This window comes from Odocoileus virginianus, chromosome 5 (assembly GCF_023699985.2).
Source record: "Odocoileus virginianus isolate 20LAN1187 ecotype Illinois chromosome 5, Ovbor_1.2, whole genome shotgun sequence".
Classification (NCBI taxonomy): domain Eukaryota; kingdom Metazoa; phylum Chordata; class Mammalia; order Artiodactyla; family Cervidae; genus Odocoileus; species Odocoileus virginianus.
The window spans coordinates 11,519,396-11,539,444 of NC_069678.1; the positions used below are offsets into that span (position 1 = coordinate 11,519,396).

At 47.3% G+C, this 20,049-nt stretch overlaps 1 protein-coding gene across 4 annotated transcripts in view; it reads right to left on the reverse strand.

Annotated features, from left to right (window-relative positions):
* Positions 1-20,049, reverse strand: part of KCNN3 (potassium calcium-activated channel subfamily N member 3) — a 169,764-nt gene that overhangs the window by 70,693 nt on the left and 79,022 nt on the right. The window lies entirely within an intron of this gene.

Here is a 20,049-nt window from a genome sequence, read left to right on the forward strand (position 1 = left end):
TGGATCCTGGTCTCTATACTAACTAGCTCTGTGACCTGAGCCTCTCTGTGCCTCAGTTTCCTGCTCTGGGGACAATGAGAGTAACACGTGCTGCATAGAGGTGGCCGTGAAGCTGCAGTGGGCTAATATATAAGAAGTGTGGGGAATCCTGCCTAGCACCAGCTCTGTAAGTATTATTGTTGCTATTTTTAGCATTGTTAATCCATGGGGTCTCTTTCTGGAAATGAGGGTTGGGCTCGGGGATGTCTAAGCTCCCTTCCAGTCCACACCTTTCTACAAAGCTGAGATTCTCACTATCGCAGCAGGGAAGACGGGCAAAGCAGCTGAAAGAAGTCTTCGCTGAGCACCTGCTGTGCGCCCAGCCTGGGCTCAGCGCTGGGTTCACACACCAGGAAAGCCCTGGCTTGTTCTCAAGGAGGTCTCACTGCGGAGTTCCCCGTGCAAGGGGGCCTCACGTCCTTCCCTTCCATGACCCCAGTCTCCGCTGCAAAATGAGAGGCTCTGAGATCCAGTTTGGACATTCGAAGGTCCTGATTCTTAGAGGGTGAGGCCTGAGACCAGGGGCCTCTGTTGGACTTGGGGTCCTCCTGGACAGGCGTGCACCTCAGTTCTGAGAAGTGATGGAAGTGTTTCTCCCACGCCATCCCCTCTTGGTGCTGGGCCTTGCCTCTCCAGCTTGCTCTGTCTTGGTTTGCCCATCACACAGCCCCACACGCTGCCGGCTCCAGGGCCGCGCAGAGCAATTCTTTGTATGGCTGCTTGAGCTGGCCCATAAGGTGGGGGGCAGGGGCAGGGTCCCCCAGCTTAGCACGAGCCCGTGTTCCACATGCACTGGTACGACCTGGCCAGAGGAGCAGCCCACGAGTCCCAGGAAAGATTCGTGGCCAGAAAGAAACTCAGCTGCCTTAGAAAGAAATGAATGTTGGGGCCAGGGTTGGGAGGCAGAAGTTTGATTTAACCTGGAAAAGTTTGATTTAACCTTCATCATGGCAGGAATCAGAGAGGTTGGGTCAGCATGGATTAGGCATGCTGGTCAAAGGCTGAGCGAAGACTTCCTCACCAACCCCCCATCACTTTGCTCCACTTCACAGGTTGTTTAGGGAAATAGAGGCCCTTTCCTCTGTCTGTCCTGCTGTTTCCTCTACAGTCGGGGCCAAAGGAAACTTCTGCTGTCTTTTGTTGTTGGTGGTGGTAATTTTTTTAAAAAATTGTTGTATTTTGAAGTTAGTCACCAAGCACTTTTCTCTTCTCCTTCCTTCACTGCCACCCTGACAGGCCACCATCCTAACAACTGAGGATGCAGGAAAGAAGACCGTGACACCATGCCTGGGGCCTCTGAGGGTAAAAAGGGCCCATCAAGGGATCTGTGACACAAATTCAAGGTGAATCAATGTGGTCATAGGACTTGGATGAGGGGTATCCTGGCTGCCCTGCTTTTAGGGTCTGCCTGTGCCATTTGGCCTGCCACAAGGAGCAAGTACCAGCCGGCTGTGAAGAGGCAGGTGCAGCTGCAGGAGTGCGCATGGAGGGGAGGCAGCCTGTGCAAGCCGCGCGCTCACCCTGCTGGACCACAGTTCACCCTGCCTCCTGCCCTGGGAACTCATAGAGCTGTGACGTGGAATAGGGGAGATAACGGGTATAACGGGGCTTCATAAACTACAAAAGGTCATTCATTCATTCATTCAACAAACATGCTGGAGTCCCTCTATCTGCCAGGGGGCTGGGCATTCAAGATGCAGTGAAACAGCTCTGAGCATGGCTCCTGTGATGAGGCTCGTGGAGGGGAACTATTAATAGAAGGCACTATGGGAGCAAGGGGGCCAAGGGGCCAACCTCAGCCCAGGCAGCTGTAATTGGAAAGGTATGATCTCTAAAAGGGAGAGAGGACCCAGCCCAGCACCAGCTGAGACTCCCCCTCCCTCCCCAGTGCAGCTGAGCTGGGGTTTTTGCAGACATGGGTTTGCACCATCAATTAGAGGGACTAGAGGAGAATCCCAGGGACGGGGGAGCCTGGTGGGCTGCCGTCTATGGGGTCGCACAGAGTCGGACACGACTGAAGCGACAGCAGCAGCGGCAGCGGCAGAGGCTGCTCAAAGGATTCCCTCTGCTCCTAACCTGCCACCGACAGGCCGAGCCATGGCAATGTGACTGCCTGGCCAAACTCTTCAAATACAAAATGAAAACCATCTGCCCTATAAGAAAGAACTGCATCAGGTTACTATAGTAACTGGGTTCACTCTGGGCAGATCGCAGGTTCCTTGGATTCCCTGATGAAGAATGAGAGTATACACCACCCATGTTCAAGTGGCGGCAGGCCGGCAGTTCTGCCCAGCTTGATGAGAAGGGGCTGGCACCAGGCTGGTGTCCCCACCTGCCTGCCACATGACCTGCTTCTGCTTCAGTTTCCTGGCACAAGCTTGGGTAGGGGACAACATGCAGTAGTAGAGTTGGAGGCTGGTGAGCTGGACTGAAGCCTCACACATCCAAACACTAGCTGTGTGATCACAGGCAAGTCCCATCACCTCTCTATGCCTATTTCCACATCTCTGTCCTAAGACTATGAAACTTGACCCTGTCCGTCTCTTGGGATTAGCATTAGGATCCAGTAATACAGATAATACAAGAGAACATTCTTTACGAACTACAGTCGGCCATCGATACCCACAGATGAACTGTGGATGCAGAGGGCTGAGAGTCCTATACCATTTTATATAAGGGACTTGGATTTTGGTGTCCACAGAGTTTACTGGAACCAATCCCCTGTGGATACCAAGGGACACCTGTACTCTCAAAACGTGAGGGATTATTAATCCCTGTGAGGCACTGAGAGACAGTATGTATGTGGGCCCGTGGGGATATAGTCCAGGCTGAAGATCAAGAGCCTCTGCTAGACAGGGCTCCATGCAGGGGTCTGTCAGTCAGCAGGGTGGGCAGTACGGCCCAGAAGATTCCTTTGCTGTCCCATAGGAGGACACCCTTGTTCCTGCTCCCATCTGACCCCTGGAACCACAGCTCTCCAAGTATAGCCTCCTTCCTTTCAGACTCAAGCAGGTAACAGTACCCCACCCTGCCACATCCTCACTCAGCATCCTGTTCATTCCGTACAAGTCACAAGTCTCAGTTATGTATTTATTTATCTTTACTTGGAACCCTGAGTATTCATTGGAAGGACTGAAGTTGAAGCTCCAACACTTGGGCCACCTGATGCCAAGAGCCAACTCATTGGAAAAGACCCTTATGCTGGGAAAGATTGAGGGCAAAAGGAGAAAGGGGCGGCAGAGGATGAGATGGTTAGATAGCATCACCAACTCAGTGGACAAGAATCTGAGCAAACTCCAGGAGATAGTGAAGGACAGGGGAGCCTAGAATGCTGTAGTGCAAGGGGTCGCAAAAAGTTGGACACAACTTAGCTATTGAACAACAACTTGGTTTTTATCTCTTCCCCACCTCTCCCCACACGGTCCAGAGCAGTGTTTCTTGATCTGTCTGCGAGAATCACTTGGAAAGCTTGTTTAAAAGACCCACACTCCGGCCTACCCTAGACCAAGTAAATCTGAAACTCTAGGCATGAGGCTTTGGCATTGGGAATTTTCTTAAGTTTCCTTGGGTCATCCCAAAATGTAACCTGGATTGTGACCCAAAAAGGGATGGGGGGCCATATCTGCCTTGTTTGTCTGCTGTGGAATCTCTGGTGCCGGCCCAGCTCTTAGCACATATAGGTGTTGGGTAAATTCTTGTATAGTGAATAAATAACTACTGTTGACTATTTGACCCTGGGTGACTAGAATCCCCAATCCTGGATTTGATTTCCTCCTCTGAGGAATAGGTGGATAGGTTGGATGAGCCCTGAAGCACCTTCCACTCTGAAGATCCCTTATTCTGTGCCCTGTTTTTTTTTTTTTTTAATTTTTAATTTATTATTTATTCCTGGTTGCACTGGGTCTTCACATGGGCTTTTCTCTAGTTGCAGCAAGTGAGGGCTACTCTTCGTTGTGGTGCGCAGGCTTATTGCAGTGGCTTCTCTTGTTTCAAATCACAGGCTCTAGGCACACTGGCTTCAGTTAGTTGTGGCACATGGGCTTTGTTGCCCTGCAGCATGTGGAAATCTTCCCAGGCGAGGGATCGAACCTGTGTCCCCTGCATTGGCAAGCAAACTCTTCACCACTGGACCACCAGGGAAGTCCTTCTGTGCTCTATTCTGAGCCCTTGTTCTATGCAGACCTCATGTGTGGTCTCGAGGCGCATGAGCTCCCTGAGGACAGGACTCATGGCTGGCTCATCTCACCTTTCTCCAAGGGCTAGGATGGTCCTGGTACAGTCAATAGAATTTTACTGAATAAAGAGGTGTGTGGGTGAATGACTATGTCATGTGAAGAAAAGGACAGGTGGACAGTGGCCCTTGTTAACCACCCAGAATGGAAATTCGTGTAGAAAACTCATTGCTAAGCCTGTGACTAATGGAATACCTGACAAGTTATCTTACGCCATGAGAAGGACACCCTCCTATTCCCAGGGGGTGGTCCAATCTGGAATAAAGTGTCCCAGGTGATCTCCAAGCCCTAGAAAGTACTGGAGCAGTGCTGGATCAGAGAGGGGAGGGTGACTCTGGCATAGGACTGTCCTTCCCTCTTGTTAGGTCTCAGTCACCCAGACCTAGTTCCAGAGCAGTCTGATTGGTCACCCTGATAAATTCTGGAAGAGTTCTGATGTGACATGGACAGGATCTGGCATGGGGTGCCAGGGGGCCCTGTGGGGGACAGGGGGCAAGTCTGCTCTCACCTGTCACAGAGCAGAAGACTCAGCTCTGTGACAAACATTCTTCCTTCCTGACCTTGCCCAGGTTTCTCCTGAGTGAGGAGGAAATGCCACATTCTCCAAACTGCTGAGTCTTACTGCCTTCTTAGCCTCCAACAGTGATTCCACTCCTTTGGGGTTTGGCCAGCCTGAAAATGGAACGCTTTGGTGCCAGGACCTGGGGTCATCTGCAAGTCCTGCTCTTACCCCAGATACTATCCTGAACAGAGCTGGCTCCAGACTTGATTCTCTGCCACTTAACTGGTTCTAAGAGCCTGTGGGATTTTTCAGCCAGTTGGTATAATTCCAAGAGCTTTGGGAGGGAGATTTTATGTGACAGAGCAATTCCAAACTTGCCTTCAAGGAGCTTGTAATTAGAAAGAAAGGAGAACCAATTCAATTCAACTCACCTCAATTCAATAAAATAATTAGGAAGAACCAACTAGTACTTGAAATTTGCTAAGAGAAAAGATCTTAAGTGTTCTTAAATTTAAAAAAGGTAACAATGTGAGGTAGTAGATGTGTTAATTAACTTGACTGCGGTAATCACTTCACAATGTATACTTATATCAAATCACCTCATTGTACACTTTAAATATATACTATTTTATTTGTCAGTTATACCTCAATTCTTTTAAGATTCTTTTTAGAATCAACTAGGTGAGAAAACTGTGGTGATATAAATATGAATCAGACACATGTCCCATGAATCAGCTCATGATCTCAAGTAACTCCAGCATACAAGAGACATGATAAGGGGCCATTGTGGAAAGTTTCTTGGGCAAGGCAGGGATTTAGTAGTGCTTGGAAGGCCTGTATTAGACAAACCTGGTGTTGTGCTACCACAACACCACTGATTCATCCCATTCCTTTTGTCTGCTGCTTCATGTGTGACTTTGCTTCTCTTTCCAGCAAGAAGTACAGTCCATTTCTCAAGCCCTTGAATCTGAAGCTGGCCATTTGCCTGGCTTTGGCCAGTGGGGTATTAGAGAATATGACATAGAATGTGACCTTTGAAGAAGGTCAGTGCGGCAGGGTTTGCTGTAATACTGGGCCCCACATTCCCTGTCACTCCAACCTATGTCAACACAGCTGCCAGATATAAGAGTGAGGTTTTTCTTGACAAGCTGCATAACAGAAGCTCTCCCCAGGTGAGGGCAGCAGCAGAACTACCATGCTGAGCCCTGCCCCGACTGCTGACCCCTGCCCCGACTGCTGACCCACACAGTTGTGAGCTAAATGATTATTAAGTCATTAATATGGAGTGTGCTTCATCATACAACAAAACTAATACATAAGCAAATCTAACTTACGCCTTCACTTAACACATATGTTAGAAGTTGGGTGATTTGCCTGCCATGTCCAACATTTCCCTTTCAGCTTCTCAGGCCACAGCCCGTAGAAGGAACTTCCACTCCCACCCTCCCAGCCAGCATGGTTAATCAGACAGGGCTGGCCAGTCTATCTCAATAACTGGGCAACTGGATGAAGAGGGGATCATGATCAAGGGCCATGCCAGCTTCCCTGACCCCTACCCCACCTAGGGGACAAATCATTTCATATATCAAAGAAAGCTCAAAGCATTTTAAAAATTAATTTGCAAGCAGTTGAGTTATTTTGCATGCAACGTGTTTCTCATATGTGTGGAAGTCAACTGGTAGACTGAATCAAGGAACAAAGGCAAAACAGAATTTATTGGGTGTGGAAGTGAAAAACTGCAGGGATTGGGATTGGTGAATCTTCTAGGTAAATTTGGGGGGTAAATTGATCTGCTGGCAGCTCCCAAAGAGGTCATTGTGGACATTGCATCCTTGAGTGGTCAATTAGAGGTGTCAAAGAAAACAGTTCCGTAATTGACGGGTTCTCCAGAACCTTTGAATTTAGCTGTGGCACATGGGTGCTTAACAGGCTCTCTCTCTGCACCTTCCATGTGCATCCCCACCTCAGTCAGACCAGGTCTGCACTCTTCCCTCACTGGAGTTTCTCATAGAGCAATCATATGATTCACTAGCTCTGCATGGGAGTCAACTCTGAAGGGCCATCTGGTCACCCAGGAGAGGTCAGTTCACGTACAATTTCTAGCTGCAGGGCTGGGAACAGGCTGTCTTGACAGGGAGACAAGGAGATGTCCTGAAGCCCCCACTATCAACCTAACAGAGGAAACTGCACCGGGTGACCTGCCTTTAATTTTTTAGTGTAAATACGTCTGGAATAGATTCATTGAATTTGCTCATTTCCCCATTCTATTTTGAAAGACTTGAAGCCTTTCAAGTTATTTAAGCAATATCTTTTCTCAAAATGTTCTCAGCTGTTAGGGGAGATCCTGCTTAGACATTTTCTGACCAATCCAAAAAAACTTTCATTTTTGTACAACTATGAATTTTTTTTTAATTAAAGGAGAGAAGATGGGAAAGGCCCTTTGTATTCTCTACTGTTTTCTCTGAGGGAGAAAAACTCCAGGGAAAATTTCCATGATTTAAAAAATATATATGCAGGAAAAAAGCAAGAGGAAAAAAATTAAAGATTTTCTTAAAATCTAGTAATAATATATATGTATTTTTTCCAAACTCCCTGGAGCATATATTCTGCATGTACACCATTACTATGGAGGTTTCCATGGAAACGACATCAAAAGTCCTGTAATACCTAATTAGGTTTCCCCAAGGACACGAGCTGATTGCCAGTGATGAAATGAATGCCTGGGTTTGCAGTAATGGTTAACATAAATTTCCAGGCAGCAAATGCTCTGTGGAAGTGACTGAAGAAAAGGAGGAAGGAAAAGAAGGGAAGGTAGAAAAGAAGTCAGCAAGTAAGGGGACTGTCACAAAAGTCCATCATTCTACCATCAAGGCTCTCAGAGGGTCAGGGTCCATGCTCACCAGCTCTGTGTCTTTCTAAGAAGAAACCTTCTCCTTCAGAAACTGCTGTGACTTACTGGCTCATGTGTAATGTCCTTTGGTGACTCTTTGGCCTGGCCAGGGTTCTCCTGAGTGTCCCTGGCAGAGTTCACTGTTGGCCTCCTGCAGTGGGCATGAGACCCCACAGGGACTTTTGAGCCTGAAGTTTCTTTGGGACTGTCAGTAATGACCATAAGCCCTTTCTTTCTTTTTCTTTTTTTGGTAATTATACTTGTCTTTTGTAAATCTTTATTTATTCAGCTGTATTAGGTCCTAGTTGAGGCACACAGGATCTTGTTGTGTCACGTGAGATCTTTTGTTGTGGTGCACCAAAGAATCCACCTGCAATGCGGGAGATCCTGGTTCAATTCCTGGGTCAGAATGATCCCCTGGAAAAGGGATAGGCTACCCACTCCAGTGTTCTTGGACTTTCCTGGTGGCTCAGACAGTAAAGAATCCGCCTGCAAAGCGGGAGACCTGGGTTCAATCCCTGGGTTGGGAAGATCCCCTGGAGAAGGGAACAGCTACCCACTCCAGTATTCTGGCCTGGAGAATCCCATGGACAGAGGAGCCTGGCGGGCTACAGCCCATGGGGTTGCAAAGAGTTGGACACGACTGAATGACTTTCACTTTTCACTTCACAGACTCTCTAATTGTGGCACACAGGCTGTTTCTGTACCCCATGTGGAATCTTAGTCTTCCTAGGTGGGTCTATTGGTAAAGAATCAGCCTGTAATGCAGGAGACACAGGAGGCATGGGTTAGATTCCTGGGTCAGGAAGATTCCCTGGAGAAGGGCATGGTAACCCACTCCAGTATTCTTGCCTGGAGAATCCCATGGACAGAGGAGCCTAACAGGCTACAGCCCATACAGTCACAAAGAGTTGGACATGACTGAAGTGACTCAGCGTGCATGCATGTGGGATCTTAGTTCCCCAGCCAGGGACTGAACTCATGTCCTCTGCATTCAAGGTGGATTCTTAAACATTGAACCACCAGAGAAGTCCCCTATAAGCCCTTTCTTATCCCCATTTCTTAGACAGTGAAAGCCAAATTATAGCATTTGAGAAAGCCAGTATTTTTCACTCACATAACAAAAACTGTTAACAAGAATGGTGCCTGACCACAGCACCACTGGGGATAGAGTGTTCTGCCACTGACCATCTGTGCGTAGGCAAGGCCCTTTCCCTCTCTGGTCCTCAAATTCTTCATCTGTAACATGAAGGGTTGGATCCAATTTGGGGTTTTCCCTCTTCTCCTAGCTGTGGAGCTACTTTTTTCCAAGAAGATTTTTCATAAAAGCCCAATATGGGAAACATAAACTCACAACTCTTCTGGTTGAAAGGGTAGGAAAGAGCATTCAAAGGCCAATTCATTCACCTCTTTCTCCACCTAGCTCTGTGTGGTGGCCCATACCCCTCCATATAACCCTTCAGTTGGAAAACCTTTGGCGGGACCAGATGACCTCTAGTTACAATGAGGAATAACGTGTGGTACTGGATATCAAGGTGCTTTGGGTCTACTGCAAGAGATGGTAGATGCACAGGCATGGAGTTTTTCCCAGATCCATTGATTTGTTTCAGACTTCTTTCATTCCATATGGGCTGAGTCCCTATTATGCGACAGTCACCATGTTAAGCTCTGGGAACACAGCAAGACTAAGTAAACAAGACCTCTGTCCTCGTGGAGCTTATGTTCTAGTGGAGAAACACAGATAAGAAACAGGTAAATCATTTCACTTCAGTACATGATGCCTGCTTGGAAGAAACAAGAACAGTCTGGGTAGAAGTGGTGCTGTGTTGGGCAGATAGTCCAGGCAGAGCTCTCCGAGGACTGAACCTCTGAATGAAAGGTAAACCCTGCACAGGTAAGCTCTGTAGGCAGAGGGGACAGCATGTGCAAAGGCCCAAGGCAGAACAGAGCCAAGAGAGTTTGCGAAATGAAAAAATGAAGGCCAATCTGGGAAACGACTGAGAGGGATGGTACCGGATGAGGCCAAGTAGGTGGCAGGGCCCAGATCACTGGGAGCTGGGAGGCTGGGGTAGGAGCTGCTGGAGGGGCAGAGAGACCCCAAGACCACCCTCCTCAGGGCCATGTGCACACCATCACCACTTTCTGAAGACAGACTGCACACAGGGTAAATACATGTCTGTATCAGTCAGCTTGGGCCGCCATAATAAACTACCACAGACTGGATGGCTTAAGCAACAGAATTGTCCATTTCTCACAGTTCTGGGGGCTGGAAGTCTGAGATCCAAGTAGTCAGCATAGCTGGGTTCTGGTGAGGGCTCTCTTCCTGACTTGTAGACAGTCTCTCCATGTGTTCTCACATGGCAGAGAGAGCGTGTGCAAGAGAGATCTCTCTTCTTATAAGGCCACAGTCCTATAGGATCGGGCTACTGTTATACCTCCTGAAGACACTTTCTCCAAATATAGTTACATTGAGGGTTACTGCTTCAACATATGGATTTTGAAGGGGATACAACTCAGTTCACAGTAGTGTCCTCATGTGTCCAAATTACCCCAAAGGCCAACTACAGGCCAAGTCAAGTGATTTTGCACACACTACCTCATTGCAACTTCACAATCTTCCTGTAAAGAAGTAATATTATACCCATTTTACAGATGGAGACACTAACCTGGAAAGGTTAAATCAACTGCCCAGGGCCCTGCATTCCATGTGCCTTTCGCCTGCCCATCCACCAAGGAGGACCCTCTGTGTTGGGGACTAGCAGTTTGAGCTTTAGTTTATTTTATTCTAAAGAAAACTCAGGCCCACTGTTTGAAATATTCATTTCTCACAAGAACCTTCACTGACCACAGAATCAATACACAATGGAAACAGGCTAGGTCTGCACCACCTTGGAAAACCCACCCTGTGATTAGCAGTCCACATTGGTCTCTGTGGAAGTAAGACTATTGCGTTCATTTCCTTGGGACCAGTCCTGAGCCAGCAGGGAGAATAGCGCTCACTGAGAAGCACTCCCCACTGAAGCGGCAACAGTCATGAGACTTCAAATACAACGCTACACAAAGTTCAATGCCATGGTGTTTGTGCCACCAGCAGCATCAGGCCCTGCCCCTTCCCCCCTACCCACAGAGACATCTGACCTTGATCATGGGTCCTGTAGGAATGAAAGGACCAACCAGGAGGCGACTCAATGCCTACAGGGGTCAGTATGTGCAGGATGAAACTGAAAAATTCAGCAGAAGCAAGGAGTGTGGTATCAAAGGAGTTGGTGAGAGAAACGAAAGTTCCTAAGAATCCCCAGAGACCTGTGGAGAGACACTGGTCCCCTCCTTGTTTGGGGTGGGAGTTCATGTCCAATTCAATTAGAAGCAGTAAGGACAAGATAACCCTAGATAATGCTTGGGTTAGATTGGCCATGGCCTGCCCCATCCATCCTCCAGCCTACTACCAGAGCAAATGGTCTAAAATGCAAACCAAAGTCTGTTATTTCTCTTCTTGGAGCCTTTCAATGGCTCCCCAGAGTATTCAGAATCAAGTTCAACCTCCCAGTTGTACTTGGCAAAAGGGCCCTTCCCCACAAGGTCCCAACTATTGCCCACCACAAACCCAGCATCTCGTTCCAGCCAAACCAAGTTACTCGTGATCTTCAAACTTCTGTTCCTGGAAGTTCTGTACAAGCTGTTCTCTCTTCTCAACCTCTTCACCAGGGAGCTCCTTCTCATTCTTTTTTAAATATAACTTTTAAAAAATATTTATTTATTTGGCTGCACCGGGTCTTAGTTGCCACATGTGGGATCTTCAATCTTCATTGTGACATGCAGGAGTTTTTTTTTAGTTGCAGCATGTGGAATCTTCAGTTGTGGAATGCGAACTGTTAGTTATAGCATGTGGGATCTAGTTCCCTGACCAGGGATAGAACCCGGGCCCACGGTATTGGGAGCACAGAGTCTTCACTGGATCACCAGAGAAATCCTTCCTTCTCATTCTTGAAAGCCCAGATCAAGCATCTTTTCCACACATCTTAGCTGGCCTCTTCCCAACCCAGGCAGGGTTAGGTGCCTCCCTTGGGAATCTCCCAGTCCATGTGCCCTATGCCATCACAGAACCAGTTCTCAAATAGCATCTGGGAAGGATGGTCAGAACGTCTGGTGTGCTAACCCCAATTTCAGGGGAGGTGGGGAGAGGCAGGGTGGCCATCTCCATCGACAACCATAATACCAGACATCAGATATTGCAGCCTCATTGTGTACCAAGCCCTATGCTGTATGTTTTACAGGCATGATCTGAGTGAGATCATGCCTGAATCTTTAATAGGGCTCTGGGATAGGTATTACTATTCCGATTACACAGAAAGGGAAATTGAGGCTAAAAGAGATTAAGTAATTTGTTGAACGCCAAACAGTTAATAGGGGCTTTCCCGTAGGCTCAGTGGGTAAAGAATCTGCCTGCAATGTAGGAGACCCAGGAGATGTGGGTTTGCTCTCTGTGGGGAAGATCCCCTGGAGGAGGGCATGGCAACCCACTCAGTATTCTTGCCTGGAAATCCCCAGGCAAGAGGACAGAGGAGGCCAGCAGGCTATAGTCCATAGGGTCTGCAAAGAGTTGGACACAACTTAAGCAACTAAGCATGCACGCATACAGTTAATAAGGAGCACATATAGGCTCTAGAGCCAGGAAGACAGGTCCCAAAGGCTATAATCTTGACCACTATATCCTGGTTCTGGGCTATGTGAGGGGCGGACCCCAGGTGCTTGCCCACTCAGACCAGGTTGGGGGGTATTTCTGGGTCTCTACCTGCCTTAGCAGATTGGGGAGTTAGAAGGTTTCTGAGTGTCTGCTAAGTCGGGGGTGAGAAGAATCGTTTTCTCACCAGGAAGTTTCTGATAAGTTTCCATTTCGTTTTGACACATGAACCGATCCTACTGAATGTTTTGGGAATAACAGCATGATCACTGGGGCTGCCAGACGCAGCTCCACTGTAATGTGAACCTGTTTACAACTGGGGAGAAACTCTCTAACCCTGGCTCAGAGGGCGTTTTCATAACTGCAAATGAAGAGGTTTCTGAATCCTTCAACCACCTGGGGTGCAGGAACCAGGTCAGGACCATGTGTTAGTGGTGGGTGGGGAGTGCTTCTTTTCCCCAACAGACAAAAATGCCCTTCAGCTCATCTTCAAGAACCAAATGAAATGTCCACACTCACAGGAGCTTTCCCAGTCTCCCCACAGAGAGGCAGGCTGCTGCAAACAGCAACTGCAGCCCCTTGGGGCTTCTGACTAGCTGGCTTGGTCCAAAGTACTTTTCTTTACATTAACCCTCTTTGTCCTCACAACAGCCCCATGAGAAAAGTCTGAGACTTCCCCGCTGGTCCAGTGGTTAAGAATCTCCCTGCCAATGCAGGGGACATGGCTTTGATCCCTGGTCCTAGAAGATTTCACTTGCTATGGGGCAACTAAGGCTGTGAGCTGCAACCACTGAAACCAGCATGTCTAGAGCCTGTGCTCTGCAATAAGAGAAACCACTGCAGTGAGTCCTGCAACCAGAGAACGCCCAAGCACAGCAACGAAGACCCAGTGCCACCATCAATAAATAAGGAAGTCCTACTAGTCTTCCCTAGTTTACAGATGAGCCAACTGCCCCAAGGCCACAATATCAAGTGAGTGGTAGTGAAAACCCAAGCACAGCAACGAAGACCCAGTGCCACCATCAATAAATAAGGAAGTCCTACTAGCTTCCCCAGTTTACAGATGAGCCAACTGCCCCAAGGCCACAATATCAAGTGAGTGGTAGTGGCGGGATCTGAACCCAGAGTCCACATTGTCTTCTGTTAATTCTCTAGCCCTCCCAGCGAGCTGCCTCACAGATGCTCTGGTCTATCTGCCTGTCTACACCGGCACTTATGCTGACACATGGCTCTTGGAGGACAGACTGTCTTCTTGAGGACTGTCCCACCCCCAGGCCACGCCAGAGCTCAGCAGATGCAGGCTGTCCAAATGAATGTGTGACTGGGGGCAAATATTCTGAAAGTGTGACAAGTTAAGGTTTCAAAACTCTATCAGTGTGATGGTAAAGAAAACCATTTTCATTGTCCACCATTTCTATAATTCTCCCAAGGTAAAATAGTCTTTTGCAACATGTGTGCAAGATAGAGAAACTAAAGAATATTTATAAGAAAACTGCTAATAAGAACTGCTATTAGACATACTAATAATTAGAAACCAAACCTGGAAACGGCCTGAATATACAACAGAGAAACAGCTGAATGAATTATGATACTCACACTGTGCAACATTATGTAGCTGGTTTGTTTTTTTTTTTAATGAAGTGGATCTATTTGTATGGACTTTAGAAAATGTTTGTGATATTAAGTCAAAAGAGAAAATTGCAGCATAATGAGTGAATGTGATTCCTCTTTTTAAAAAAAAGTGAATATCAACATATGAAAACAACAATTCCCCTATAGTCTATTCTTTAATACTTATTGATATATTTTTGGACATGGACACACACACAAAAACATGGTAAAAGCCCTCGAATTAATTGCCTAATTGTTAATGCTAACACTTCCAAGAAGGTAAGGGGGTGGGAGTCAGGGAAACTATTGATCTTTTCTCCCTTTAATAATTATGACGTTCTTCTGTGTTAAAACAAGCTTTGGTAATTTTGAAAACCCAATAAAGTGTTTTTTTAATAAGAACTGGCCTGGGGGAAGCCACTAGTTGAGGCTCGTAGGGATGCTTTAAGCATGGCCATTCTTGGAGGGAACACAATCCATGAGCCTTGGCTGCTCTGTAATTTTCCACACAGAGCTTTGAGGCCCCTAGGAGCCTCCCCCCCAACTAGGACACTGTGAACAAGACCTACTGAACAGTGTTAATACCCGGGCTCCTCTCACAAGGCCAATTTCATTACCTGTTCCATAGCTCTTCTGACTAAACTGCCCTGTGAAAAATATTTCTCATGTTCAAAAATTAACAAAGGCACTTATCTCAAGGCCCACCTCTTAGGCACGTTAACACTGCAGGCCTTGAAAGCCTTGTTAGTCAGCAGCCTGCCCTGAGCGCGCACTGTGGGCAGAGGCCCGGGCTTCCTGTGGGAAGAAGCAGCCCTCCTCCCACAATTCATAGCATGAATTGAGCTCCACTGTTTCCTCCATTCCTGGGGGGTAGGGGGCATGGGTGACAGCTGGTGGCGAAGTCACTGGAGATGCGGCCACAGGGTGCCAGGTGCAGAGTTGGGCCCCCTGGGTTACAGCGGAGATTAGGATGCAAGTGTCTGCCCAGCTGGGAGCTTAGAAGTCACCAGATGTTACCAAGGACAAGGCTATGGAGGGACTCAGCTTAGTGATGGGAGCAGAGGAAGAGCCCACCTGCAGCTCAGATCCTGTGACACTGTCTGTCAGTGCCCACACCTGGTGTCGCCCTGCACCTAGACTCCCGCCAGCTCCTGCTCTGGGCCACCCCAAATAGAGGCCATGCCCCATGCCTCCTCTGGTCACACCACATCCCACGGAGATAGGAGCCCACAGATGCCAAGTGCCCCATCCACCCCCACCTTGTAAACCACCCCTCAGATGTCCAGGCATCTGAATTCACTATCTGAGCTGGCTTCTAGTGCCCTCACTGCCTCTTCCCCATCCGTCCTCTGGCAGGCAGGCCACGGCTGCTTATAGATGCGGCCCTAGGCCTGAGAGGTTGCCAAGGGGCAGTTGAGAGGGGGATTGGATGGAGCCTGGACCTGAGTGCTAAGGTGTCCACATGAGTCCTCAGGGTACTGATGAGTCGGGGGAGTTGGGGGAGGGGGCATGCTAGGGATGGGGTGCTTGGGTGCCCCCATTCAAGGCTAGCCCCAGCCCTGAAAGTGACAGGAGTGGGTCTGTCTGTAATTCTTTATGACGTCTGGTGTATGTCTGTACAGCAACAGCAGCAGCTATATTTTCTAGATTGTTCTGAGGTCAGGCAGATAGGACCTGATACTCCATCTCAGGTCATCTATCCTCCACTCTCTCACCTTTATGGAAGCCCCAGGCTTCTAGACTTGCTCTGAAGTGGGTTCTGTAAGACCCTAGTTCTGTAGAAAGTGCCATGAGAAGGGGTCCAGTGGCCCACGTTTGGGAAATGCCTCATGGAGATTCACTAGATTCATCTGAATATTAAATGTTCGAGAATTTCCAAAGAAAGAAAAGCCAGTCAACCTTGAAATGTTGTTTCTCCAACTTACTTGACCAGCTATTAGAGTAACAACTATTAATGCTTCAAGGAAGACTGGAAAGCACAGCGGGTGGGGCCTTCACTGTGGCAGAGAGCTCACGTTCACCCTGCAGGCATCCATGCTGCCCATGAACCAAAACGGCTGATGGTCTTTCCGAAAGGCACCACACACTCGCTGGTTTTCTTCAATGGGCTCTGCAGAGCACACCAAACCCTCCAAACCAGTGTCAGTTGGCACTGTCCGATGGCCTCCTGTCAACCAGGAGCGTCTACGGGCTTTGTAGGTATTTTATTTAACAAATGCATGTACATTACTTACCAGGCTCCAGGCACTCTTCTCCACGCTTTACAGTATTGAATTCCTTTAGCCTCATAACAACCCTATGTGGTGAGTCCTATTATTATCCCCATTCAAAGATGAGGAAGTTGAGGCCTGATGAGATTAAGTTGAGGCGGGAAATGGATGGACTCCAGGCTAGACATTTACAACTGGCCTCCTGTTCACACTTCCGGGGGCGAGAAAAAGATGGGCTCCAGGCTGGACATTTACTACCAGCCCCCTGTCTACATTTCCTGAGGCAAGAGACAGATGGGCTCCGGGCTACATATTTATGACCAGACTCCTGTCTACATTTTGAGATCTGTACTTCGATATAAGAAACAACAACAGGAATAGGGTGGATAACCGGACACTGGACACTTTTATGGCAGGAACAGAGAGGGGCTAAACCCTGTTAAGAGATCAAGAGGTCACATATTTCCCATCCTTAGGGCAAGGGAGACACTACACATGCGCAAATAGATTTCAGAGGGTCAAAAAGGCAGGGCAAGCCAGACCATAGCAAGTCTTGCCATTGTCCCTCCCAGATGCCATTGGAATGAAATCCATCTTGATGGAGGGGTGTGTGCATACCTAAGGGAGTATCCTGAGCCAGTGTAGCCAAGGGGTCAAAACAAGACAACTGGCCAAGGAGAAGACAAAGACCTGGAAGACTACCTACCCCTTGTAAAGGATATAAACTTCCCAAAGGGGTGATTCTCATGACTCTCTCTTTGAGTTCCCTCATAGTCTTTCTGTATATACTCTGCTTTTCTAATGCAGGCTTTTCTTTCCCCTATACATTCTTCTTGTCTGATTCTTCCTTTCAAGGCAGACAAAGACTAGGGATTTAGATTCTAGTCAACAGCCCCCATGGTCTAGAAGACAGAATTCCTTGTTTCTACCCAGGTGACCAGAGTTCAATTTCCCCCCTGGGGAACTAAGGTTTTGTAAGCTACTCAGAAATCAAAGAGATCAGCCCAAGGTCACACAGCTGGGAAATGATGGAGCCTGGAGGGACTCACACAGTCTGGCTCCAGAGTCCATACCTACTAGTTTTTATTGCCACTGTAACAAATTACCACAAAATTAGTGACTTTAAAACAACACAGATTTATCCTCTTCCAGTTCTGGAAGCCAGAAGTCTGAAATCAGTCTCAGTGGATGAAAGTCAAGGGCATCGAGCAAGGCTGGCTCCTTTTGGGGGCCCGAGGGGAGAGTCCATTTCTTTGCATCTCACAGACTCTTCCCTCCAGGTCTCCAACCTCTGGCTTCAGTTGTCACTTCCTCTTCTGTAGTTAAATTTCCCTCTGCCTCTCTTTTATAAGGACACTTGTGAATTTATATATATTTAGTATCCCAAAGGAAAATCAGGTATCTCCTCATCTTAAGATCCCAAATTTGATCACATCTGCAAGGTCCCTTTTGCCATATAAGGTAATAGTCATCAATTCCAGGGACTATGGCCTGGATATTTTAGGGAACCATTATTCAACCTATCAAGAAGATCAAACCAGTCAGTACTAAAGGAGATCAAACCAGTCAATCCTAAAGGAAATCAAGCCTGAATATTCACCGAAAGTGTCGGGGAAGTTTGTCATTTCCTCGGTTCTGTCTCGTCACAAAAAAAATTTGAAGCAACAGACCAGTGTTACAGCTCCATGTTAGAGCTCAGTTTTATTTAGAAAGTAAAGGAAAATACATCCTCGAGGCTGAGAGCATGCTGACCCAAAACACTCGAAGAGAAGAGAGGCCCCCCAGCCCAACTTTGGCTCCTCTTTTTATGTTTTTTCTCCCCGCCCTGGGCCTGCCCTATGTAAACTGGGCTAGCCAGGAGTGCTGTCTGTTTTACCTGAGGTCCTCACTATAGTCCCTGGACCTTCCTCTGTTCTATTTTAGCAGGCTTTTCCCTTCCTTGTCTTTTAGCCACCACCATCCTGGACTCCGTTTTCCTATTCTAACTACCTAACAGAAGGACTGCTACTGAAGCTGAAGCTCCAATACTTTGGCCACCTGATGCAAAGAGCCAACTCATTGGAAAAGACCCCAGTGCTGGGAAAGACTGAAGGCAAAAGGAGAAGGGGGCAGCAGAGGAAGAGGTGGTTACATAGCATCATAGCATCACTGACTCAATGGACATGAGTTTGAGCAAACACTGGGAGATAGTGGAGGAGAGGGCAGCCTGGCGTGCTGCAGTCCATGGGGTCGCAAAGAGTCTGACACGACATAGAGACAACCATTCAGCCTATCACTCCATGCTTGTAACCACTGCACTGTGTTCATCTAACTAACAATTTCTGGGAGGATGTTGTCATTATTCCTATTTTACAGATTGTGAGACTAAGGCTCCAAGAAGTCAAATGAGCTGCCAAGGCTTGCTCAGGTAGGAAATGGCACAGCACATGATAGATGTGGACAACTTGCTCCTGCCCTCCTGTACCTACTTCTAGAGAGCTCAGAGGATTTTCTAAGTTTTTTAATATGTATTTTTATTGAAGAAAATTTGGTTTATAATATTGTGTTAGTTTCAGGTGTAGAGCAAAGTAATTCAGATGTATAGCAAAGTGTATAGCAAAGTGATTCAGGTGTAAAGTGATTTCAGGTAAGTGGCAAAGTGATTTGGTATATTGTGAGCTCAGGGGGTGCTCCTTTTCCCTTCTAGATTGAAGCCTTTTGACATCTTAACCCCACTGTAAACCTGATGACAGCTATGGAATTGCCTTTCCCAGAATAAGATGCATTTACACATCACATTTTGCAGATAATCTCTGGGAGTTTATGAGCTCCAGGTTAAGAATGCTTGCTCTTCAAAGCAAGGTCTCAAAGAAGTATTTGCACACCCATGATTATAGCAGCATTGTTCATCATAACCAAGAGTGTCTACTGATGGATAAATAGACAAGCAACATATTATACAGGTAAATATTATTCAGCCTTGAAAAGGAAGGAAATTTTTATATATGCTACAACATGGATGCAATTTGAGGACATAATGCTAAGTGAAATAAGCCAGTTGTAAAAAGATAAATACTGTACAATTCCAGAATAGTGAAATTCATACAGACTAAAAGTAGGGTGGTGGTTGCCAGGGACTAGTGGTGGGGGGGGGGGTGGTCATGTTCAGTGGGTGCTGAGTTTCTGTTCTGCAAGATGAAGAGCACTCAGGAGGTTGGCAGCACAATGTGAATGTGCTTCACACTACTGAACTGTTCTCTTAGAAGTGGTTGGGACGGCAAATTTTAAGCCATACATAATTTTTTTATTTGTTTAGCTGCTAAGTTGTGTCCAACTTTTGGCAACCCCATGAACTGTAGCCTGTCAGGCTCCTCTGTCCATGGGATTTCCCAGGCAAGACTACTGGAGTGGGCTGTCATTTCCTTCTCTAAGGGATCTTCCCCATCCAGGGAGTCAACCCGAGTCTTCTGCATTGGCAGGCAGATTCCTTACCCCTGAGCCACCTGGGAAGCCCATGTGTACTTTACTACTTTTTAAAAAAATGATCCTCGCTCTAAACTGAGAGTCCTTGCAGGGAAGGGATCATATCTGTGCACAGAACAGGCTAAACACAAGACTGCCTGTGGGTTCAGTGGATGATGCTACTGCCCTCCCCAGCTGTGAGCTGGTATTTCCAGAAGTCCCACAATGATGCTTAAACTACCCCAAGCTTGGTTAAAAACAAAAGCAGTAAAAGCAATGAGAATTGGGAATGAATGGATGCAGATAGGATGAATATAAACCCAGATGCGTTGTGGTGAAGACTGAGGGTCTCTCACCCATTTGAAAGGAATCTCAAAAGGGATCCAGGGACTCTGATGTCAATGTTACAAATAAGCTGAGCCCCCTCTAACTCGAGAGTGCCT